This window comes from Cetorhinus maximus, chromosome 12 (assembly GCF_964194155.1).
Source record: "Cetorhinus maximus chromosome 12, sCetMax3.hap1.1, whole genome shotgun sequence".
NCBI lineage: Eukaryota > Metazoa > Chordata > Chondrichthyes > Lamniformes > Cetorhinidae > Cetorhinus > Cetorhinus maximus.
The window spans coordinates 30,313,705-30,340,665 of NC_135890.1; the positions used below are offsets into that span (position 1 = coordinate 30,313,705).

Below are 26,961 nucleotides of genomic sequence, written 5' to 3' on the forward strand. Positions count from 1 at the left end.
AGCCCTCTTCCAACTACATCCACCCCCATTTTTGAGGCAAGTTGCAATTATGCGGATTTCTTTGTTTCAGAAATTGAGGCTATTGATTCATCTGTCAGTCTCCCCCAGGCCCTTTGCCCTCCTTCACTCCCAGTACATCCATTATCCCAGGTCCTATCTCAGAACAGGATTACCTATCCCCCTCAACCTCAGCTCTCAGCAAGTTTATCACTTCTGCTAAGCATTCACTTGTGTAATGGATTAATGTGGCTTTCCAACCACTAGGGGAGGATAATGCCATTTTGTCTTCCCACAACAGTAGAACTAAATTGAAATTGTCTAAGCTCAATTCATAAATGACCCCTTACAACCAATAAGTCCACAGGGTTCAAAACTCTAGACAAAATAATATGGCAAAACAACAGAGTTGCTGGCAACGTTATCCTCTCCATCTTTCCACTGTACATTTTGGAATGACAATGCCTTCCACCCAGTTAGAAAGCTACATTAATCCATTACACAACAGTTAAATGTTTAAGATGCTTGTGATTGTGAATCATCTCCTGCTGTTTTTTTCTCCAGATAACTTGAGTCCACTTTAAGTACTGTCTAAAAATTGATTTCTGAGAGTCTAGGCTAAAAACAAAAAAATAGTTGCTACATGAATAAGCACTAATAACATGTAATTTAAAGAAAAGAAAGCTACAAATGTCAGAGAAAGAGAAAAAAAATCCATTATTAAAATACCATCAAGGACATGCTTACCAAAATTTTTGGAAAGGATGATTCATCCATTAATAAAGCTTTTGAAAATAGGGCCTTCGCATAAAAGCTTCTCTGTTAGAATTCAATGAATTGTGTGGCACGGCCACCATGCTAAATGGGATAGATTTCAAACAGATCTAGCAACTCAAGACTGGGCAACCATGGGGCACTGTGGGCCATCAGCAGCAGCAGAATTGTCCTCGGCCACATTCTGTAACCTCATGACCCAGTATATCCCCCATTATACCATTACCAGGCCAGGGGATCAACCCTGGTTCAATGAAGAGTGCAGGAGGGCATGATAGGAGCAGCACCGGGCATACCTAAAAATGAGGTATCAACCTGGTGAAGTTACAACACAGGACTAATTGTGTGCCAAACAGCATAAGCAGCAAATGATAGACATAGCTAAGCAATTCCACAACCAATGGATCAGATCTAAGCTCTGAAGTCCTACCACATCCAGTCATGAATGATGGGTGGACAATTAAACAACCCACTGGAGGAGAAGCTCCACAAATATCTCCATCCTCAATGATGGGGGAGCCAAGCACATCAGTGCGAAAGATAAGGCTGAAGCATTTGCAACAATCTTCAGCCAGAAGTGCCAAGTGTACGATCCATCTTAACCTCCTCTGGATGTCCCCAGCATCACAGAAGCAAGTTTTCAGCCAATTCAATTCACTCCACGTGATATCGAGAAATGGCTGACGGCACTGGATACTGCAAAGGCTATGAGCCCTGACAATATTCCAGCAATAGTACTGAAGGCTTGTGCTCCAGAACTTGCCAGGCACCTAGGCAAGCTGCTCCAGTACAGCTACAACACTGGCATCTACCCAGCAATATGGAATTTTGACCAGGTCAAAAAGAGGACAAGTCCAACCCAGTCAATTACTGCCCCATCAGTCTACTCTCAATCATCAGTAAAATAATGGATGGAGTCAATCAACAGTGCTATCAAGCGGCACTTGCTTAACAATAACCTGTTCACTGATGCTCAGTTTAGGTTCCACCAGGGACACTGAGCTCCTGACCTCATTACAGCCTTGGTCCAAACATGGACAAAAGAACTGAACTCCTGAGGTGAGGTGAGAGTGACTGCCCTTTGCATCAAGGCAGCTTTTGACCGCGTATGGTATCAAGGAGCCCTAGCAAACCTGGAGTCAATGGGAATCAGGGGGAAAGCTCTCCGCTGGTTGGAGTCATACCTAGCACAAAGGAAGATGGTTGTGGTTGTCAATCATCTCAGTTCCAAGGCAGCACTGCAGGAGTTCCTCTGGGTAGTGTCCTAGGCCCAACCCAGGTCTTCAGCTGCTTCATCAATGACCTTCCTTTCACCATAAGGTCAGAATTGAGGATGTTTGTTGATGATTGCATAATGTTCAGCACCATTCGCGACTCCACAGATACTGGCGCAGTACCATCGTTGAATCCCCTTTGTCAACATCCTGGGGATCGCCATTGACAAGAAACTGAACCAGACTAAGATATAAACATTGTGGCTACAAGCGCAAGTCAGAGGCTAGGAATCCTGCAGCAAGTAACCCACTTCCTGACTCTCCAAAGCCTGTCCACCATCTACAAGGCACAAGTCAGGAGTGTGATGGAATACTCTTCACTTGCCTGGATCAGTGCAGCTCCCACAACACTTAAGAAGTTTGACACCATCAAAGACAAAGCAGCCCGCTTAATTGGCACCCCATCCAAAGACATTCACTCCTTTCACCATCGACGCACAGTGGCAGCAGTGTGTACCATCTACAAGATGCACTGCAGGAATTCACCAAGGATGCTTAGGCAGCACCTTCCAAACCCACAACCATTACCATCTAGAAGGACAAGGGCAGCAGACACATGGAAACATTACCGCCTGGACGTTCTCCTCCAAACCATTCACCAGCCTGACTTGGAAATATATCGCCGTTCCTTCACTGTCGCTGAATCAAAATCCTAGAAATCCTTCCCTAATAGCACTGTGGGTATACCCACACCACATGGACTGCAGCAATTCAAGAAGACAGCTCACCACCATCTTCTCAAGGGCAATTAAGGATGGGCAATAAATGCTGGCCTAGTCAGCAACACCCACATTCCATGAATGAATTTAAAAAAATGCAACCTTGTTTCTTTTTTGACTGGAGAATTCTAAAAGAGGACAGAATAAGTTCAGAGCAGCCGACACTTTAGTACTTTGACAAAATGTTGCCATAAAGGAGGCACTACCCTTTGAAGATGTTAAACTGAGACTCCAGCTATTTGTATCAGTGCTTCATTTGGCATTAGAGACACCATAATACTATTCAAAGAAGGACATAGAGTTCTCCTGATATCATGGTTAACATTCCTACCAAAACCAACCACCTAAAAACTAATAGGTTGCCGTCGGCTGTGGCTCTTTTGGTAACGCTCTTGCCTCTGAGTCACAAGGGGGTTCAAGTCCCACATCGAGAATTGAGCACAAAAATCAAGGCTGACGTTCCAGTGCAGTACAGAGGGAGCACTGTCTGAGGTGCTGTCTTTCAAATGAGACATTAAATCAACATCCATTTGCTTGCTCGGGTGATTGTAAAAGATCCCATGGCACTATTGGATAAAGAGCAGGGGAGTTATTCCCAGTGTCCTGGCCAATATTTATCCCTCAATCAACGTCACAAAAGGTTCAATTATCTTGTCATTATCACATTGCTGCTTGTGAGCATTTGCTGTGTGTAAATTGGCTGCCATGTTTCCTGCATTACAACAGTGACCACACTTCATTGGCTGTAAAGCACTGAGACAATCCAGTGGTCATGAAAAGTGCTATATAAATGCAAGTCTATCATTCTTTCATCTCATTGGGCCTGTGAGAGCTTGCAAAATGGCTGCATTCACCTACATAAGACAGTCGGTATATCTCAAAGTAATTAATCACGAGTGATGTTTCTGACAGACATGATGAGGTGCTACGCAATCCAAGTCCCTTTTCCTTAAAGAGTGATGAGCGGTAGAACTCACATTGATATTTTATGAGTGAGAAGTCTACATAATTCACAACTCTTTTGAGTTAAACTCCCTCACTTTCTTTTCAAAATTGAATAGTTTTGATGTCCGTCTCTCAAAAATTAGGGAAAAAAGAACCTCCAATTTTCAAAGTGGTCTACAATCTATCGCACTCTTTGTGATCATATGTAAACCGTACTCTTAACGGTTTTAACAGTCTGCTCAAAACCACCAACACTGCCAGCAAAGATCAATGTCCTATAAATGCAATAGGTTAGAGCCACACTTTGTTCGCCCAGGCTCCAAATATTACATCTTACACCCTCATCCTCAGCTAGTTAAAATCAATATAAATTTCCATGTCCTCCTCTCAAAGCTAGAACTCATTAGCTTATCCAGGCTATCCATCCTCCTACAAATAATCGGCTTATAAAATAAAATTTGGCATTATGAAATCGTTACTTCTCGACTTATTTTTCTTGGGTTTGGTGAGGTCCATCTATTATATAACACCCTGTACAGGAATCGTCCCAGGTTTGCATCAAGTCCTGTAGCAGACGGGAAAAAAGTCGTTGTACCTGCCGGCCGCAGTGGCGGCTTTTCGTGTCACATCGTTCCATTCCCGCTTCATTAATTATGCAGCCACAGGAAACGCGCCGTCTCGCAGGCAGGTGGCCTCCGATTTGCCCGCCAGGCCATTACCTCGCCGCTTCCTCACGCAGGACTGCAGCCCAGGACTGCTCTGGTGAAGACATGGCCCCAAAAGCTAAGAAGACTGCTACCTCCCGATTCAGTGACGCATCCCTGGTGCGCCTTCTGGACGCCATGGAAGCCCATCGGTCTCACCACTCCGGCTTGCGAGAGGTGGTCAGTGTCAATGCTGCGCACAAGAGGTCGGCCATCCGGTGCAGAAAACAGATGAATGATCTTATCCGTGTCACCAGGGTAAGGCAACGATCTTATCACTCTAAACTCACACACTCACAAGCCCATCACACATTCACTGGCATCTCACACACTGCCAGCTCAAAGGACAGCACCACTCACTCGCTCACACACACCCCCACATCACCACCTGGCCTCATCTCCTCTGGAGACTGCCTCCTCAGCCCTCACCATCTTGAGGCCACTTGCACAGATCAACATGTGCCCCCACACACACCCTGGGATACCCCCTTTCCCCAGTACAGCCCTTGCCTTGGAGCCTCTTCCCTTGCCTTGGACCACTTTTCCCCCTTCCCCAAGCAAGCACTAGCCCTGCAGCCATCTGGTAGGTAGAGACCTGCCTGTGCGCCCCCCTAAAAGTGATGTGGTGCTGCCGCAAAGCCTGGTACTGATGACTGAGAGTGTTGGCCGAAGCAAGGGAGGCAAACAAACTTCGAAGTCCCAAGTGAAGTGCAACTCACCCAATGCAAGTCGCTTATGTACAGTTGTGAAACACGTCGGAGGGATGCCTGGATGATCCAGCATGAGAGGGGGGGATGAGTCCGGTGAGCAGAGCTCATTATGAGATGCTAACGGATTGAAATTAGGTTACTGACTGCACCATTGATGGGTGGAGTGGATGATGGCAAACTGGTTCGCAACAACGTGAAACCGATTTTTGGCCTTCTTGCCATATTGTCCACCACCCCCACCCGCCTTGACACCCAACGCCAACAGGGCTAGAAAATTCCAGCCTCTGTCACTGGACATAATGAATGCTGTGATACAGCATGCTGTTGGTACTGTTGCAGTATGGGCTTTGGCCCCTCAATTAAGTCTCTCAATAACAAAAATATCTGAATGTAAGAGGGTTGCCTCTTCCAGAACAAATGGGAACTACACCCATCTCTCGCCCACGCACTTTCTCACTTAGTCTTTTCAAGCAATGGATCTGAATCAATGCGTTAAACTTTCTACAAAGTTTAGAAACCTTCATAAATATTTAATAACCCAGAGCCTTACAATTAAACAGTTTCACACTATTTTTCACCATCTGAAAACTGATTCCAGAGGCAGAATATTGAATGACATGTATTTCATTAAAATGTCCTAGTGTTTTTTAGAAAAGGAAGGTAAAACAACGTACCAGTTTTGACAAGTCTATCGAATCGCTGGTCCGCTATTACATTATATTCAGAGTATATGTTGATGCCCAGTGCAGCACATCTCCATGACTGCAGATATTCCATGAAATATTTTTTATATTACATTTGCTTTACACTATTCTTTTCAAAATTCTTCAGAGTAGAGTGTTCAGAGTACAAATAATCCAGGCCCACAAAGAAAAATGAACTAATTACCACTCACACCACCTTCTGAGCTAGGCCATTAACAAGTTTGTGGTGGCAACAGATTACAGAATAAAGAGCAATAGCACATATACTCCACTGGTGGCACAAGCCATAACTTGGAATTTAGAATAACTCGCTGACAAGATGTGAAGCGTGCCCTTTGGATCCTGATAACTTATTTGCCTTTAAGGCTAATCAATCCAGAAAGTAGAGTATGATATCCTTTTTGTGGACAAGTAGTTGTTTGGTAAGGTCGGGAACCAACCATAAAGAGCCAGTTAGAAGAAGGAGAAAGAAATAAGGCATTGGCGATAGCAGGAGAAATTTGACGGGCAACATGAATAGTCTCCGGATGGAATTTTGCAGCCCCTCCCCCGCTGGTGGGATCCTCAGGTCTTGCCAAAGTCAATGGAATTTTGAACAGTTTGCCGCATCTTCCAGCCCCGTCACCACCGCTACGACAGGGCTGTCAAATTCTGCCCCATTTCCCCAATTGGATTCCTGGACGTCTCATCTACAACAACAACTTGCATTTATATAGCGCCTTTGATGTAGTAAAACATTCCAAGGCATTTTACAGGAGCATTAGCAAGCAAAATTAGACGCAAAGGGCAGAATTTCCCCGTCAGCGATTTGGGGGCAGGGCCCGCTCGCCGACGGGAAAATGATGCAGGATGACGTCGGGAGGAACCCCCGACGTCATCCCGCCCCATTTAAATATTGAGGAAGGCGGGCGGACAGCGAAATAGCTGTCCGCCCGCTGACCTGTCACTGGCCAAGTAAGGCCATTGATAGGATAATTAAGCTTGTTAAATGCCCTGCCCGTCCAACCTTAAGGCTGGCGGGCAGGCCAGGAGCCCCAGCGGGCTTCTGATAATACATGAAACCTCATCTAATGGCGAGATGAGGTTTCATGTCCGTTTTTAAAAACTTCAATAAAGTTTATGTGCTTCTTATTAACATGTTCCATCTCGTGTGACATTGTCACATGAGGGGGACATTTTAATAATTTTAATATTTTTCTATTTTTAAAGATTTTTATACTGTCAGTAATCTCCCTGAGACAGCACTTAGTCTCAGGGAGATGTGCACTCTTTCGCGTGCATGCGTGAAAGAGAGTACTTTGACAGATGGGGAATCCCTCCACCCCCCGCACAGGAAGCGCATAGCGCTTTCTGTTGGGCAGGCCACTGGGCGGGCCTTAATTGGCCCGCCCACTCAAAATGGCAGCGTGCCCTGTTTCAGCGGCGTAGCTCGGCTGCCCGTCTGCCGCCAAGCCGGTGGGGCCCGCCCACCCACCAAGGTAAAAATTCTGGCAGAGCCACATAACAAGATATTAGGGCAGATGACCAAAAGCTTGGTCAAAAAGAGAAGCTTTGAGCAGTATCTTAGAGGAGGAAAGCAAGGTAGGGAGCCGGAGAGCTTTAGGGAGGGAGGTCCAGAGTTTAGGGCCTTTGTATGGCCATCAATAGTGAAACGATTAAAATTGAGGATGCTCAAGAAGCCAGAATTAATGGAGCACACCTATGTCAGAGACTTATGCAGACTGAGGAAATCAGAGATAGCGAGGCCATGGAAGCAATTGAAAACAAGGATGAGAATTTTAAAAACAAGATGTTGCTTAACTGGGAGCCAGTGTAGGTTTGTGAGCACAGGAGTGATGGGTGAACTGGACTTGGTGTGAATTAGGACCCAACAGAATTTTGGATGGCCTCAGGTTTACAGAGGCAAGTAATGTGGAAGGCTGGCCAGTGGTGCATTGGAATAATCAAATATAGAGGTAACAAAAACATGCATGAGGGTTTCAACAGCAGATGAGTTGAGACAGGGGTGGAATAGGGCAATGTGGAGGAGGTGGAAATAGGTGTGGATATATGGCTGGAAGTTCACCTTGGGGTTCTGAACAGTCTGGTTGAGTCTCGGACAGTTGCCAGAGAGGGGGATGGTGGCTGGAGAATGGAGCTTGTGGCAGGAACCAAAGATGGTCAGGGTTTTCTCTATGGAGACAGATAGATCGAGTTGGGTAATTTCCCAACTCAACAAACCCACCTCAGTTTAAAGGGCCCCATTACACTCAGTCTTCACTCCAGGGTGACGGGAGTGGGATAGAGTCCAGCCCGCCAACCCCTGAAACAGCCAAGGGGCGGACAAGTGCCAAGGCGAGCTGGTTGGAAGGCCTGCCCCAGTTCTCTTGGACTTGACCCCAGTTGCTTTAGACACTGTTAGGTCCTCTGGCCATCACCCCCTTACCATCCGACACTTATCTCTGCACTTGCCATTGTTATTATACTGCAGATTGATTCTGTATATAGTACATATTGGGTGAATGGGCATGGAAGGGTCAAAGAGGTGGCATGGAGGGCATGGTGGGTGGATGGGGTATGAGTGGTAGGTGAGAGCTACCTGCATTGGTAGTGAAAATCCAGGCCCTAGCCACCAAAAACGACTTTGCAAACTTGTCTAAATGAAATTTGGGTCATATTTCACTGCTGATCTGAAGTAATGTGAGATCTCACATCCAAGCTATTACAGTTCTTTTCATGTCATAAGATATATATGATTGGTTCATGGAACCAAAGTGCAAGCACAGCTGTGCCCTAAGAAACTGGAAAGAACAAGAACCAAAATTGGAGAAAAGTTTTTATCAAAGCTTTTTGACTTTTGCCCAGTATCTCACACTAAAATACTCCAATGATCTCTGAGACCAGTGTTGCAGAAACTTTACCCTGATATCTGTGGACCACTTTTTAAAGTTGGAGATAAGGTTAGGATACATTTTGTTACATTGTGACAGTTGTCAGTTAACCTATTAACCACTTAAGTTCCAGTCAATATTAAATACACAGACTATTCCTCATCATCCGCCCTGATGTGTAATTGCTGGTTGAGGTCCTGGGGTATCCTCTTGGACCATTTATGGCTGCACCATGAATAAAGCTCATCACAATGAGCTGACACAAGCATTTCAATGAGGCAAATGTTCCGTAACTTCACAGATATGCAATATAGACCAAATCTAATAATATATTTTTTGGCAATCGGGCCCAATAAGGAGCAGCATCTTGATTCTATGATCTCATTATTGTGTTCAGTTTTAGTTTGAAGGCTCAGCCCATCTGCCGTTGAAATCCTCATCCATGCCTTTATTACCTCTAGATTTAATTATTCAAACACACTCCTGGCCAGTTTCCCATCTTCCACCCCCCACAAACTTGAGCTCATCCAAAACTCTGCAGCCCATATCCCAACTCGCACCAAGTCCCATTGACCTGTCACCCCTGTGTTTGCTGATTTAAATTGGCAATGTCTTAATTTTAAAAGTCTCATCCTTGTTTTCAAATCCTTCCGTGGCCTTGCCACTGCCTGTCTCTGTAACCTTCTCCAGCCCTACAGCCCTCCATGATCTCTGTGCTCCTCCAACTCTGGCATCCTGAGCATCCCCAATTTTAGTCGCACTACCAGTGGTGGCCATACTTTCATCTACCCAATTCCTAAGCTCTCGAGTCCCTTGCCAAATCTCCCTGCCTCTCTCTCCTCCTTGAAAAGTAAAATAAAAACAAAAAAGTGCTGGAAAAACTCAGCAGGCCTGGCAGCATCTGTGGAGAGAGAAACAGTTAAGGTTTTGAGTCCAATATGATTCTTCTTCAGAACTTTCCAAAGAAGAATCATATTAGACTCAAAACATTAACTCGGTTTCTCTCTCCACAGATTCTGCCTGACTTTTGAGTTTTTCCAGCACTTTTTGTTTATATTTCAGATCTCCAGCATTTGCAGTATTTTGCTTTTACTCCTTTGAACCTACCCCTCTGACCAAGTTTTTGGTCATTTGTCCTAATAGCTCCTATGTGGCTTGGTGTCACATGTTGCTTGATAGCACTCCTGTGAAGTGCCTTGGGATGCTTTACTACGTTAAAGGCACTATATAAATACAAATTGTTGTTATTGAATGAAATCAGGCTCTACAATATTCAAATCTGTCAATTATTTTGAACTTTGCCAGCCAAGTCAACTAATTCCAGTCAAATACTCTGTGATTAAATTTGCCTGTCATAGAATCTCAACTAATTCTGAAACCCATGCAAACAAATTAGTGTCTGCAATTTATATTTTATAATTCACGTAGGCCAAGAGCTCACATGCACACTATGTCTTGTAAATAGTTGTAATATGAACATGAGTATAACGAAAATGTACTTAAAAAAACAATTGTGTCATCTGGAAAGGAGAAAGACAGCCGCTGATCCACTCCAGGCATCTTTTGGCATATCTCCTAGCAACCAATTAGAGAACCAAGGCCTAGGAGCAGCTTGTAAATGAGATAACATTAGAAAACACAGAAAGGGTGGGGGAACACATATAATTTTTGGGAAACAAATGAATAAAAAACCAAAGTCAATGACAGGTTCATGAACAGTACAATCGTGCATGATCAATAGTTATTTTAATAGCAAATCCATGTTTTGTTATGGATTCTCTCTTTCACCACTGAAAGCATAATCCTTCATAATGCGTCACTCATTACTATGAACAACAACAGGCTACAAAAGTTTCTTATTGACCCTACACTTTCCCCAGTCCCATGGGGAAACTATTTACTGCCTCAATTGTAAATCAGTGTCACTGCAATGTATCACTTGTAATACACTTCCTGAATAATGTAATCCTGGCAGGAGCCGTACATCTGCTGCATTTCAGCATGGGGCTAAAGGATCATGCGGACTGCTTCATGCAGTGGTTTTTCCTATTACAAAGAATTAGTAAGGCGCCTTCATGAATATAGTACAGCACATCAATTCTAGTAATCTCATATGCACAGCAGGTACAGAATGCAAAGTAGCCAGTTCAGAGCATCTGTCAATACCCCAAGCTGCAGAAGACAACTCAGATCTCTGGCATTTTATTTGCTAGTATTGGATGCAAGTCTTCTCCAGGGAATCTCTATTACCAGAAGGCGCTTGAACAAGTGCTGCCAGGGATATAAATTTATGCTCAGCAGCAACACTGAGCAATCGGGCCTGCCCAGCAGTTCAATAAAACAGTCAGAAGATATCAAAAACATGCATTAATTTAATCCCCACAAGACATGGAGACCCTGCAATTGTACATAATTTTCAAGCTATGCTGGGAGCTGTAGGTCCCAAGAGGGCCTGGTGTATGAATCCTACTCTCAATTGATATTTAAATTTAATTGTATCCTTTGTTGCACCAGTTCCAAATCTGGCTGCCCTTTGTGGAAGAACTACTTTGATCACAATGGGTAAGGATATCATGAACACACTCTTTATGTTCATTCATTCAGGTTTACTCTGCCCAAAGGCAGGTCCTTGCTCATTGTTTGCTGATGCTTTACCCTGAGCCATTTTCTTGGCAGTTTTTGCCAGTGGTGTTTCGCCATTGCCTTCCACTCTCAGAGGCAGGGCAAGGAGGCAGGTCCCAAGTCTACCTTAGCCGGAACAGTAATGAGCCAAAACTGTTGGTGTTATTCTGAACCACATACTAACCATCTGGCCAACTGAGCTAACCGGACCCACAGAACCGTCCCGTGTCTCTGGCTGTAGCTCAGAGTCGGAGTTTTATGGCACAGCTGATGGTAAATGCTGAGTTGTTCAAATCCCAAAGGGAAACTTGAACAACTGCCACAACTTGTTTTGCAATTTGTATAAATTTTGAGCTGTGTGCCCTGAATTCAGTAGTAATAAGACCACGAAGTCTTACAGATTTTTACAAAACTAGATTAAACATTTATTAATAAGAGAAATGACTTAAAATACATACATTGATCTACAAATTACTACTATAACATCTAAATTCCCTACTCAATCTAACTGCCAGTCACACTTTCATTAAGGCAACAATAAGACACATAAATTGTAAAAGACCCAAGCAAAGAAACATGACATCCTGAACAAGTCGACTTGCAAGTAGGTTTACTTAACTTCAGCCTTTTGAAGACAGCAGCTTGAGGCATAGATGCTGAAGGCTTTTCATACTTGTAAGATCTTAAAAATGCCTTCCCTTACACACAGCCCTTGCTCCTTCTTTTTACATATCATTCTCTTTGAATGCAAATACCCATTGTTTCACTATGTCTGTGGACTTTATCTCCCTGATAATAAAACCCTCTCATAGCGCTAAATTTTACCAGTATTCTTTGGGAAAAATAAACACACCATTTCTAAACTACACCTGGCTAGGTGACACATTTCACCCCTCCTTTCAAAACAATTTAGTCTGGTTTATTTAAAATGCAAATGTTCCTTTTACACCTATGTTTCTAAACTTCCCCCATGCTTTTCTAATTAACACTTCAAACCTACCTCTCTTCTTAGATCAAAGCACCCAGACTAGCTGCCTCTAATTCAATTAAAACACACACACACACACACACACACACACACACAACACATCCCACTATTACTCTATTTTACAATAAATTCCAATAACAGTATACAAATTATTATATCTTCTTGACATGGAGTCTTTCGCACAAGGTCTGGAGGAGCAGGGGAATTGCCCAGCCGAAGTTTAAACTTCCAGGGTAATTCCCATGTTGTCTGGGTATCAGGACTTCCACTGGGTCCTGACACGCATCTTCGGTTGTATGTCCAGTGTCCAATAATCCAGAAACCGGAAGATTTGGGCCAATTTCCACATAGGTACCTTCATCCATCAACAGAGTAAGTTCCTTGAAGAATTCAACCTGCTTGGTAAGGTGTGTCTTTTTTCAGAAGCCATGTTTGCATGTCAGCAACAACAACTTGGAATTATAGGGCAGAATTTTATGTGTCGACAAGCAGGGGCAGGGCCCGCTTGCTGATGCGTCAAATGACGCGCAGTGACATTGGGGGCAACTCCCGACGTCACTGCACCCGATTTAAATTTTCAGGAAGGCGGGAACGCAGCCAAATCAGCTGCGTGCCCGCCGACCTGTCAATGGCCACAGGGTCAATTAAGCAATTAAAGGACCCGCCCGTCCAACCTTAAGGTTGGCGGGCAGGCCAGGAGCCCCGGCGGGATCTAGAAAAAACATGAAACCTCATCCACGGGTGGGATGAGGTTTCATGTAGGCTTTAAAAAATTTTAATAAAGATTTTGTAAAAATTATGGACATGACCCAACTCATGTGACATTGTCACATGAGGGGACATGTAAGGGAAATTTTATTTTTCTATTTTTGTCTTTTTTACATGTACAGCCGATCTCCCTGAGGCAGCACTTAGCCTCAGGGAGAAAGTGCGCTCTTTCGTGCACATGCGCTAAAGAGTGCACTCTCGATTTTGGGATTCCCCCTCCCCCCCCCCGCCAGCACAGGAAGTGCATAGCACTTCTGTGCGGACGTCATGCTGGGCGGGCCTTAATTGGCCCGCCCACGTAAAATGGTGGCGCTCCTCTGATCGGGGGCACCGATCAGAAGCGCGCCCGTACGCGCCCGACCATCAACTTTCCCCCGACTGGGGGAAAATTCAGCTCATAATGTCTCTCGTGTAGAAAAACATCACAAAGCATTTTACAGGAGTATAATCAGACAAAAATTGACACTGAGTCGGAAGAGACATTAGGATGGCTAACATAGAGCTTAGTCAAAAAAGTAGGTTTTAAAGAGCACCTTGAAGGAAAAGAGAAAGAGAATTCCAGGGCTGAGTCCCTAAATGACTGAAGGAACATCTGCCAATGATGGATTGAAGGGAGAGAGGCAATGTGTAAGAGTTGTCTCTAATAATTTCTCTGGCAAGGTGGATGTACAGAGTATCCCTAATGATCCCTTTTAGCAACTGACATGAAAATTAATGGACCTTTAATTCTGTGACTTAGTATGCTTTTTGAATATTGTTACAATGAGTCTCTCTCCAATCGACAGGATCGACAATCCCAGACTCCAGTGGGGTATTAAATATATAAAGCAAGTTCACTTAACCAATTTCCACTTTGAGCAATATTGTACCATGTCTACTAACCCAAAAAATGGCTTACCAGAAGTGATGAATTTTTTAACATTTTCCACCAAGTTTTCCTCTCCTTTCCCCTATCCCAAAAGCACAACCTCTTGCTGTGGCACGTTTCATGGCTGCAGACAGCTCTTTAAGGTATCTCACCTAAGTAGTCATTCTCCACAGGTTTAGATAGAGTTGGCATGTTATTTAATGATGGATAGCATTATGAATAATCCTGATGCTGTTCTCACCACGTCTGTACATGTTCATTTTCCACTACGGGTGCTCACTGGAGATCAACTCAGAACCAAGTGCCCTGACGTTTATTTTTTGCTAGATTATAGATATCGAGGCTAATTATACCACCTAAATGCTGCCCCAGTGGAGATCACCTGGGACCTTTGGGCTATATAGCTTACTATAACAGCTCATAATGGCGAGCTTTGCTGAATGGGCCATTGGTGGAGCTAGCAGTTTTATTCAGTTTTCAATTTTATTTACCCTGTACAGGATGAACAGAACTTTCCTCCAATTAAATATTGGGAAGACCAAAGGCATTGTTTTCGATCTCTGCCACAAGCTCTGTTTTCTAGCCACCGGCTCCATCCCTCTCCAAGACAATTGTCTAAGATTAAATCAGACACATTTGGCCACAAGATCAATCTCTGACCACATATCCACGCCATCACTAAAGCCTCTTATTTTCATTGTCAATGTATCAGCAATTACATTGCCAAGGTCCAATAACAATCATCTTTTTGACTGGCAAGTACATTATATAGCAATTACATTGTTAAGACAATTGCATTGTTAAAACAGGCGATGGATATTGGCTCAACCATAAACAGGCACTGCTGTAACACTCCAGTGGGGAAAGGAACTGGAAGTCTGTCAGTCTGTTGAGCTGGCCGAAGAATAAACCTGCTTGAGGTAAAAGACCAGCTTCCAACATATTCCTCCCTTATATACAATTATTGGACTTAGCATTCACCTGCGTAATATCACCCAACTCCATCCCCACCTCAGTTTATCTGCTGCTCAAACTCGCCATTGTTATCTTCAGACTTGAGAATTCTAATGCACTCCTAGTTGGCCTCCCACATTCTACCCTCAGTAACCTTGAGATCAACCTAAGCTCTGCCGCGAACATCCTAACTCGCAACAAGTCCCCTTCGTCCATCAGCCCGACGCTTGCTGATCTACGTTGGCTCCCGGTTAAGCAACGCCTCGACTTTAAAACCCTCCTTCTTGTTTTCAAACTTCTTCATGGCTTCACCCCTCCCTTGTTACCTACTTCGGTCCTCCATCCCTCCAAAATATCAGTGTCCCTCCAATTCTAGCCTCTTGAGCATCCCAATTTTAATTTCTCTGTCATGAGCGCTCACGCTTTCAGCTGCCAAGGCCCAAAACTCTGGAATTCCATCCCTAAAATTCTCTCCTATTTACCTCACGTTCCTCCCTTTAGACATTCCTTAAAGCCTGCATTGGTCATCTGCCCTAACATCGCCTTATGATGTTCGGTATCAAATTTTTTTTGATAACATTCCTGAGAAGTGCCTTCAGACGTTTTACTACTTTGAAGGCACTATATAAGCACAATATTTTGTTGTTATCTAGTGTGTATACCTAACTTTCCAACAAGTTGTCATTAAAGAAACAAGAATATTGAAATATTGAACTAGCAGGAAAAAAGTTCTAAATAGTTATTTTGAGTATTTGATTTTGGGCAATAGTTACGTTCGTCTACAGAACCTCACTGCATTCACAATTAATACATTGCATGTCACTATAAGACATTTTGACTTATCATACAAGGATGTATATAATTCATCTTCCTTTCTACGTGCTTAAATCACTTGTCTCATGTGAATTTTATGAAATTTAGAGCATGGGCATAATATGTTAGCGAAGGACAATATTCAGATTTATTATTTGGCCAGCAAAGATTAAATTTAATAACAATTTTAATTACTGACGATACAAAAATATGCAAGGGTGTTACTGCAGGCATTCCTCCCTCAGCCACCAGGAACAGTTTAACTCTTCAATTATCAGATGGATGTTTGTGGCACATGTGTACAAAATGGCTGTCACATTTACCAACACAACTGTCAGTGTGCTTCAAAGTTATTTATTGTGTGTGGAGCACTTGGAGGTGGTTCTGAGAGAATGGATAAGGCTTTATACAAATGAGATTTTTCTTATAAAGTAAACAGCTGATGAACAGGGTACACATCATCTACATCAGTAATGAAACTTGACATCGAAACTACATCTAAATAGGACCACTGTTTAATTCCATAAATACCAAGGTTCTTTAAAAAAACTTTGAGTTTATTAGAGTTTAGCTTCAGAGAATTATGTCCCTGGGCTTGATATTTACCTTAAATAATAATTTACTTTACACAATGATATAAACTCAATTACATTGAATTACACAATGTTGCTGCTGCTGCTGTGCTACTTGATTTGTAGATACCTATTATATTAAAAACAAAAACAGAATTACCTGGAAAAACTCAGCAGGTCTGGCAGCATCGGCAGAGAAGAAAAAAGAGTTGATGTTTCGAGTCCTCATGACCCTTCAACAGAGCCAGGTCTGCTGAAGGGTCATGAGGACTCGAAACGTCAACTCTTTTCTTCTCTGCCGATGCTGCCAGACCTGTTGAGTTTTTCCAGATAATTCTGTTTTTGTTTTGGATTTCCAGCATCTGCAGTAGTTTTTTGTTTTTATCCCTATTATATTAAACTTATTTTCAAAATTATGATTTGGGAAAATTTGACTGGTCAAACTCAACTGAGACAATGGTCAGGGCCCCATGGACCAATGAAATCTACTTCCAACTTAAAACCAAACTCAAATCCATCTATTTTGAAACACCATTTTTTATAATGCTTCCAGCCAGACATTTGGCAAGTAAGGTAATGTGTACCGATCATTTCACTTATGCAGCAGGTGCCAACATATCTTTCAGCACTTCATCGCTTTTGTTTCTGCAGTGATGCACATTAATTCCATGTTTACTGAAACATTAATTCCACATGATTAATGCAGGAAATATTCAGAGAGTTTACACCATATGGTTGAAAATGGTGCAAAGAACAGCAAGCACATATTACATTTAACTTGCCTTAAACAGCAGCATGTCCTATGTCCTTTATTCACTGGTGTTCTCCCAGACCTCACATGCAGTATTTGTGAAAAAAGGGCAGTGCTTGAAAGTGAGTCATGTTTAATCAAAGATACAATTTCATTGTTGCTACCTTTAGAATTTTCTGGTTTTAATCCTAACAGACAGGGTAGTTATAATTCTTGTCTTCACCTGGAATGCTATCTGCTTTTGCTGTTCCAGTGCAAAACTAAAATAACTTTACAAGATCACCCACAAATTTACTTGCATCTCCACTCTTGCATGCCCTGGGAAGGAAGGGACAGATAAAATAAAATACAGCAAGGTGCAAAATTGTTAATTGCAATAAATGTGCATATGAACTAGGAGCAGGGGTAGGCCACTCAGCCCTTCAAGCCTGCTCCACCATTCAATAAGATCATGGCTGATCTGAATGTAACCTCCCTCCTATCCCGACAATCATTCACCCCCTTGTGAGTCAAGAATCTATCTAGCTCTGCCTTAAAAATATTCAAAGACCCTGCTTCCACTGCCTTTTGAGTTGCAAAGGCTCATGATCCTCTGTAAGAAAAGATTTCTTCTCTGTCTTAAATGAGCAACTCCTTATTTTAAACTGTGACCCCTAGTTCTAGATTCTCCCAAAAGAGGAAACATTCTTTCCACATCCACTCTTTCAAGACCTCTCAGGACCTTAAAGGTTTCGATCAAGCCACCTCTTATTCTAAACTCCAGTGGTTACAAGCCTAACCTATCCAACCTTTCCTTATAAGACAAACTGCCCATTCCTGGCATTAGCCTAGTAAACCTACTCTGAACTGCTTTTAACACATTTACATCTTTCCTTAAATAAGGAGACCAACACTGTACACAGTACTCCGGATGCGGTCTCACCAGTGCTCTGTACAGTTAAAGGTGTTCAGCACAGCAGGGGTTAATGTGGGACTGGAGAACAGTACTGCCCAAAGTATGATGTAGAGAGTCACATGACAGTAAACAGGAGACAGAGTTGTATGGAGAGACTCGAGTAGAAGTCAGCATGGAGGTAGAACCTAGCTAGGGCTATACCTTGGAGATGTATACAGTTTTGTGTTACCAATAAACACAACCGTTCAACCTTACCAGCCTCTGAAACTCTTTGAGACCTACTGAACAAGCCCTTAGAACATAAGTCTCCTAGTTGTGTTTCCAGAAATCTTGAAGGAACATCCCTTAGGGCGCATTAATGCTACAAATTTAGCACCCAGTATGAAGCAGTTCTGTTCCGCACCAGTGCTACAGCTAGAATGCAAATACAGCTTAAATCCTGAGACAGACCTGACTTGACATTGGAAGAATTAGGAGGTAGCCTCACTCCACTTTGGAATCAGTTCATGCGTGGTCATCACATTTCCCCTACAGATGTTTGATGTTAGTTCACAGGCAAGACCACATAGAAAAGACGCGAAAAAAAAAACTGGACCAGTATTTCAAAAGAGGGAAAGAGCCAATGGAAAGACATGCACCTGCACCTGCAATTACTTGTATGATGAGTATTTGATTTCAGGTATATTATCGGGAGGTGTAGAGTATATAACAGGCTCTAACTCACAGACAGAAAAAAATTCACAGGAATAAGATGCATAAAACAACAAAAGTTGCTAAGTAAGTTCAGTGCCTTTGTGAAACATAAGAATAAGTCATTGGGTACAGTTGCAAAAAGGTGCCTTAATGAAACTTTCTTCTAAGAAAATTACCAAAGTCCAAAATCAACAGAGATACAAAAATGATTGAAATATGATAGACAAGAGTAGTAAAATTCCTGTAGCTAATTTTCATATAATTAATTACATTTCAGTGCCCATGCTCAGCTATATTACCAAAACAAAACCAAAAATAGAAAGCGCTCTAATGAACTGAATAGAAAGGGCAATCTGATAGACTGAGCAAACTGATTCTAGAAAAGTTTATCTTTTTTAATCATTAGACTGTCAACCAATTCAGCAAAGCAAACTTCCCTTGTTGAACTAGTTTTGTGTTTCAGTTCATACTCTGACATTGAATGACTGTAATCAATTTTACTGCAATATTGATCTTGAACCAAACATTAAACCAAAAAAAATACACAAACTATTCATTTTCTATTTTTTTGCTAGTCCTTCATTCCACCTTTATAAACTATCTTTTTAAAAACTTATTTTCCTTAAGCCCCCCATTTTCTCTTCTCCCATCTTTTGAGCTTAGATCATGCAATCTGATGTAGTCGTATCATAAACACAACCAAATTAATCCTAGATTTTGCAGGTGTAAACAGTCCCTGCAGCCTAGATAGGTGAATGTATCCCTCACACTGCAGGAGCTAACACTGAAAGAACATTATTAAAAACACCTACAGGTAGTGCACCAATCACTCCAAAGAACTTTACATCCTAAAGTATTCACTCATAATAATCATTACCCCTGTACAATAAGTTAAAGTGTGCACAATATCACTTAAAACAACCTATATAGTACATTTAATATCGAGAAACATCCCAAGGCACTTAAGAGGCATTGTCAAACAAAACTGGAAACTGAGCCAAAGGAAGAGCAGTTAGGACAGATAATCAAAACATTGGCAACAAAGGTGGGTTTTAAGGTGAGTGTCACGAGGCTTTATTTTTTGAAAATATGATTTTTCAATTTTCAACTGACTAGAAATGTTACAATTTGAAATGAGACAGAACAAACTACTCAAAACTGCAAGACCACCTCCCAAGGTGAAGGTGAAAAACAAACAAGTCACCCTTGGGAGAGTGCGAAGAGAGAGACATCTCCTATAATTCAGAGACCTATCGAAACTGGTCACTGTCTAAGGAACAGACATTATAATGCAAAGTGCTGGATATTGAAACAATGGCTACCACAGACAGACCCACCCAAAACCCATTGGAAATACACAATGGGTAAAATACTTCAGGGTAAGATTTCCAACCAATGCAGAGAGATTGCAAGAATGTTTTCAGCATAGGAAACAGGATAATTTCCCCTCTTAAGAAGTAAGACAAACAAAATGTACTTTTGATGCAATATGACCGAAGACTTCTGACACTCAATTTCATTGATTTCTTTTACTTTTAGAGTGTGCTTCTTCATAGCGTAAAGCAATAAGTGTGTAATCTATGTAGAAATGTCTTCAAACTGTCCTTATTTGTACCTTTTAACTTTTTAACTTTCAGAAAAATTAGCTGATCTTCCATGCCATTGCTCACAAGTGATCAATTCTGAAACATTTAGTGTGGTCCTATTCCAAGCTAGGAACCACTGCACAATGAGTCAGGGGAGCAGAATAATCTTGTCAAAAGGGGGAGTGGGGAATCGGCACAGAAATTGAAATGAGAACTAATGGACCTCAAGAAGGGTAATGTTTTGCAATGGATGTTCTTCAATTAACAATTAAAATAACAACTTGTATTTCTATAGCACCTTAAACATAGTAAAATGTCCTAAAGTGCTTCGCAGGCATTATCAAACAAAATTTGACACCAAGCCTGTCATGAAGCTACTAATGTATATAATATTATTGGAAAATATTTTTATTTTAAAATAGAGGTTTAGTCTGTGGGTGTGTCTTAATTGGATAAAAGCCAGCTAGTCTGGGTGCTTTGATATCTACTAGTTTTGAGGTGTAAATAGAGGTAGAATGCATTTGCATTTTTTGAATTGAGCATTCAAGAAGTGGGGTGAAAACTGATGCCTTTCTAGCAGCTACCAAGCAATATGTTTACATTACTAATAAAATTGGTACAATGAAAGGGGTTTCATTGTTAAAAGGTGGAGTTCAAAGAGGCTGGTGATACAATGAGAATTTGCATTCAATCAGTGCTGTTAGGTACAACTTCAGCAGTTTTCAGGTGTGCAGGGCAAAGGCAATGTGAGATCATAAGGCAGCTGTAAGCCTCCAACTGGCTCCACAGAAACCAAAGTGAAAAGAACCTAATTTTGAATTCGTAAGGTGAAAATGCTTTGCCTGGTGTCTGGTTAAGTCTATGGGTTTCTGTTGCCTTAATGGAGATTAGTTTGGGAATTTGTTGAAAGTTATTATAGTAGTAATTTGAAACCATGTGTATATATATTTTAACCTGTGTAAACTAATAAAATGTTTCACTTAGCTTAATGTAAAGCCTCGAGAACTAGTGGTCCGATTCCTGAATTTAGAGTCACATCTCAAACATAACACTTAAAACGATAGGTTATGACAGTTGTTTAAAGTTTCCTGCTGGGATTTTTAAATAGCTCCGCTTCACCAACTGCATCAGTCATAACAATATCCACATAAGGGGCAGAATTTTTCCGTCAGTGAGCTGGGGGCGGGGCCCGCTCACCGACACATAAATGATGCAGGATGAGGTCAGGGGGGGAACCCCTGACATCATCCCGCCCCATTTAAATATTCAGGAAGGCGGGGGGACAGCACGATCAGCTGTCCGCCCGCCGACCTGTCAATGGCCAATTGAGGCCATTGACAGGATAGTTAACTCATTGAAAGACCTGCCCATCCAACCTTAAGGCTGGCGGGCAGGCCAGGAGCCCCAGCGGGCTTCTGAAAAAACATGAAACCTCATCCACCGGCGGGTTGAGGTTTCATGTAGGATTTTAAAAACTTTAATAAAGTTTTAGTGAAATTTATTAACATGTCTCATCTCGTGTGAGGGGGACATGTTAATGATTTTTTTATTTTTCTATTTTTAAACTTTCAAAAACTTTCAGCGACCTCCCTGAGGCAGCACTTAGTCTCAGGGAGATGTGCGTGCACGAAAGAGCGCACTCTGGCAGTTGGGGAATCCCCCCGCCGGCCACACAGGAAGCGCATACTGCTTCCCATTGGGCGGCCCGCTGGGTGGGCTTTAATTGGGCCGCCCACTTAAAATGGCGGCGGGGCCCGCTTCAGCGGCAGCAATTGGCTGCCCGCCCACCGACAAGTCGGTGGGACCAGCCCGCCCAACAAGGGCAAAATTCTGCCCAAGGAGATTTTTAGGGCAGATAACCAGAAGATTGGTCAAAGAGCTAGGTTTAAATAGAGTCTTAAAGGAAGAAAAAAAGGGAAAGAGATGAAGTGGTAAAGGGAGGGAATTCCAAAGCCTTAGGGAGCAGAAGACATGGCCATCATGGTGGAGTGATTAAAATCACGGATGCTCATGAGGTCAGAATTAGAGGAGTGCAGTTATCTTGGACAGCTGTTAGGCTTAAGGAGATTACAGAGAAACCGAGGGGCAAAACCATGAGGGATCTGAAAGCAGGGGTGAGAATTGTAGAACTGAGGAATTACCTGGGAGCCAAATGTAGGTTAATACAAGTCAAGTCTAGAGGTAACAAAGGCATGAGTGAGGATTTCAGCACCAGATGAACTGAGAAGGGGCAGCACTGAGTGTTTTTACGGAAATGGAAATAGGTGGTTTTAATAATGGTGTAGATATGAGGTCAGAAGCTCAACTCGGGTTCAGATACCAAGATTGCCAACAGTCTGGTTCAGCCTCTAAGAGTTGACAGGGAGAGGGAACGCAGTTCATGGTGGGGACCAAAGTCAATGGCTTCGATCTTTCCAATATTTAGTTGGAGGAAATTTTAACTCATCTAGTATTGAAACAATGAAAAATGAAGTAAAACAAAACACCAGTTCCAATTTCTACTATATGTACTACTCAGGATGAAGCAGGGTCCACGTTAGTCATGCAATCATTGCCGACTAATGCCTGTGGATTACTATTCGATAACACCAGAGAACAGTGATGGCAGCTGTTCTGAGAAAAATCTATCTTCCTGCTTTCTAATAAGGTGGCTGGATGTGGAAAGTTATATTTTTGTTTGCCCAAATACAAAATTGTGAAAAATGTTAAGCATGTTGTTTGTTGTTTTTTCTCTCTCTCAGCTGCATAGATGCTAACAACGGCACATAGTTTAAGTCAATCTTTCTATTATCATGATTTAATTTTTCAAACATAGCAAAGACAATTAAGCTCAATAACTGTGATTTTTAAAAAATAATTGTTGGAAATTTTATAAGTCATATATCCTTAGCAACATGACAGTTGAAAGAATGTTCGCAAGATATTTTGAACATTTTCATTAGTTCCTTTTCTCCTCACTTCAGCTTTTCTTTCTGTTTATTTTGATTGGTAGTTTTGTGCAATTTGTATTCTTCATCAAATTTTAACACTACATCGTAATATTACAGGCAATCAGCATTATTGTTAAGTCAATTGTTGCTTTTTTGATGCAGATAGTTAAGGCAAACAAGCATGATATACATTTATGATGTTTTTTAACCCAACCCACATGAGGTGGAATTGGTTTGGATGCTGGTCTTACGCCCTCTCCAGCTTTATTTTTTATTGAAGCTAGAAAGTACATGACTGCAAAATACAATGCAGACCATCTGACTAGCCTCACTAATACTTCGCAGTTGGTCAATTTTGTGAATTTCTATCTAATGCTACCTTCAATTTTCTACACTCTCTACCTTCAGTGGCTCACTGGGAAGTCCATTCAATACATCACTGCCTCCCGCGCAAACTAGTTAAATGTAAACTGTGCACCTTCTCTCTAAGCTCACAGCTCATGTCCCTTCGTTCAGCAGCATATTACTAGGGTTTGTTTATCTACCTGAATCAGATTTTGCCTAAGCCTCCATTTGTCCAGAATAAACCACACCAACTCTTCAATCTCGTGCCAACAGCTCAGCTGCCTTTAGCTAGGCATTAAGTCTGGCTGTCTTTTCCCCCACTTCCTTGTCGTTCAACAACCAGAATAATACAGATGTGGCCATCTCAGTGCCTTGTACAGATTATCAAATCCTGCAATATCTGCTCTGTTCCTCTGGAATCATCCCAAGGTCCATTTGCCTTCCCTTACCTTAATGCGGGCAGTACATGGTGCTGCTGGTTTCAGTGACCTATTTGCAAATAGCCCAAGATCACTCTCCTTTCTTTTGTTCTGTAGCTGAGACCAATTTAGGTTTTATTTCCACTGTTCACTTCCTTTTAATGATTCATTATTTTGAATGTGTCCGCTTTAATTGCTATTTGCCATTCATCTGCCAATCTTCCCAACCTATCCATAAATTTTAATGTTGGTTTGCCTCTTCTCTATTGTTTGAACTGTCTCTCTCCACCCTTGCCCACCATGTTATCATCTGTAAAGTCAGACAGCTCTGAATCTGTCTCCAACTTCAAATCATTTATACACACTGGAACCAGCAATGGCACTTGCACTAATCTACAGTGACAACCTGCAAATGATTCCTTGCCATATTAATGTAGCTCCATTCACAAACACGCTGTACCTTTTCTGCTTTAGCCAATTTTCATTCTGCCTCTGAAGGTTACCTCCTACGCACAGCAGAGCTGAACACAAGCCAATGCACATAGAGTAATGAGTGTGCCAAGAGCTGTGAAAGCAGAATGCTGTGGAGGTCTCATGACTAAATCATTAGCTGGCAGTTCTGTCAGCCTGTGCCTGACTGAACATACCAATACATGCATACATGATATTCTTGCTTACTTGCAGGCATTAGTAGGCAATGGTTATAGCATGATTACGGGTACAGCAATGCTTATGAATCATGCTTCAGAAACATTTGCAGCATTCTGAGTGGTAAGTGCAATGGAAATTGTTGGGACTGGATGATGTAGTGATGTGTTCTTTTACTTCACCTTTTTGTTTCAATATTGGATAAACAGAAATCTGCAATTCAGTTTCATGCAGGTCTTGTGCTTCTGCCATGGTGTTGTCATTCTAGGTTGTTTCCAACCTACTTTAACCACTGCCTATGTTCTACAGCAATGAGGCTCTGTGGTACACAGCCTCAGTTTAGCAGAATGCACTAGAACTAGAGATGCTGAGTGAAAACTCATGCATTTCCATTTTCAAGAGTAACCTGACTTATTTTAAGATATAATTTTCTTTTTAAATTAATTTTAAAAAAAGTAAAGCAATACATTTCCTTTATCAAAGCTCAATAACCTTAGGTCCTTATCATCTGCAACATGATGGTTATTTGTGCATTTTGACATTTCTCTCGACACTGACTCAAGTCTAATAACCTTTGCATTTCTATAGTGTTGCTGGGACCAACAAGATAATCATAGCAAGTGCTCCAAAGACCACTGCTCCTCAGGCATAGAGTGTAGGCAGTTACGGCTCACAATATCAGGTCAGTTTAATAACTTAATTTGAGAATAGTCCCAGAGCATGCCATGTTATTCACTGGGAGTGTGCTGAGGTCATGGGGCAGATTAATAGCTATCAAAAACTGTCAAAATGCCACTTGCTGCTCTTAAGTGCCTACACTTTTTGTAAAAACATGATCTCCATAAAAAGGCCCAAATTGCCTATTAGGTGTTAAGAAGCCATGAGGCAGTTGGTCCTGTAATAAATGGTGACCTTGCCTGGAAGAGAGGGCCATGTAACAACGCAAAAGATCAGACTAGTTGCAACACCTATGGGAAAATGGCACAATGCGGATTTAGCAATGCTGTGATGCTCCAGGTGTATGCTTTCCCCAAATTTACATACACCTCAGACCCTTAATGAACATAGTGTCTGAGGCCCCAGACTGCTCAAAGTGCTTATAGCATGTTGGACACAATGGCCATTGAGTAGGCATCTGATAACTCGGGCAACAGCTGATGATATGCTGAAGGTACCAGTGGTCACGTAATGTCTGCTCTATACTAATCTGACATTGGGCTACTTCAGGTAGGAGAAGTGATAGTTTACATTATGGTTGCATCCAACCTTTTAGAAACTTCCGATTAGATATCGAGATATAAATTTCAAAAGATGAACTTTGATTTCCCAGACTTATATCAGTAATTCAATCAAATAAATTCTGAAAATATTAAAGAAACTGAAAATTACCTTCACTTTAATAATATCATTGACTCATGCAATCAAGAATACTAATCTTTCAATTTGGGTTGAGTGTCCTGCTTGAGCTTCTGCAGTCACTCAGAATGAGCTAGCATATCTAGCAATCCCAGGGGCTTTTCATAACCATGACCTGAAGAACCAACATCCTTGCTTTTGCACAAGAAAATGAAACAAGTATGCAACAATGAGATGAGAGTGCATATGACTTTCAAATGTCTAATTATTTATATGTGATTTCATTAGGAGCAGTAAAATGATAGCCAATCATGGTGTACCCATAATTCATTTTGATAACTTAACTGCGGAGTTTGTAATCATTGGAGAAAATGCCTGAGCACCATTCAGAAAGGCTATTTTATTATGAATCCTTGCAACTGCTGGTTTTCACTTTTCACTTTTAGGGAAAAGTTGTGCAAGGCACAAAAAGCAACAATAATTTTTGAGATCTTGCCTGGACTACACAAATATATTCTAGATAATTCAGAAGTCACCACAATTATGTGAATTGGAAGAAAGGACAATATTAGGTGTATGTAATATATTAATCATATATTCTAGCATTTGCACAATAGGTTATATAAATGCATCCACATGCACATTTGCCACTGAGAAGAGCAAGGACAGCAGGTGGATGAGAACATCACCACCTGCAAGTTCCCCTCCAAATTACACACCGTTCTGATCTGGAAAGATATCACCATTCCTCCATCGCCATCAGGTCAAGTCCTGGAACTTCCTCTCTAATAGCACCATGACAATACCTTCATCATTCAAACTGCAGCAATTCGAGGCCCACGCCGACCCTCTTAAGCGAAATTAGGGATGAGCAATAAAGGCTGGCCGTTCCAGTGATGTTCACATCCCATTAATGAATCAAGAAAAAACACTAGTTATATACAAGTTCATCCACCACTGTCACAGTTTCACCTCCCGATTGGTATCCATGCAGAGGCCTCTGCTGTAGTGCACAGGTGTTTGTAAACCAAGGATGGAATCAGACTCCACAATATT

At 41.9% G+C, this 26,961-nt stretch overlaps 1 protein-coding gene across 2 annotated transcripts in view; it reads right to left on the reverse strand.

The window, feature by feature from the left end:
• The window catches only part of LOC144687340 (voltage-dependent calcium channel subunit alpha-2/delta-1-like), a 693,974-nt gene that overhangs the window by 536,993 nt on the left and 130,020 nt on the right, over window positions 1-26,961 (reverse strand). The gene's annotated exons all lie outside the window — the stretch shown is intronic.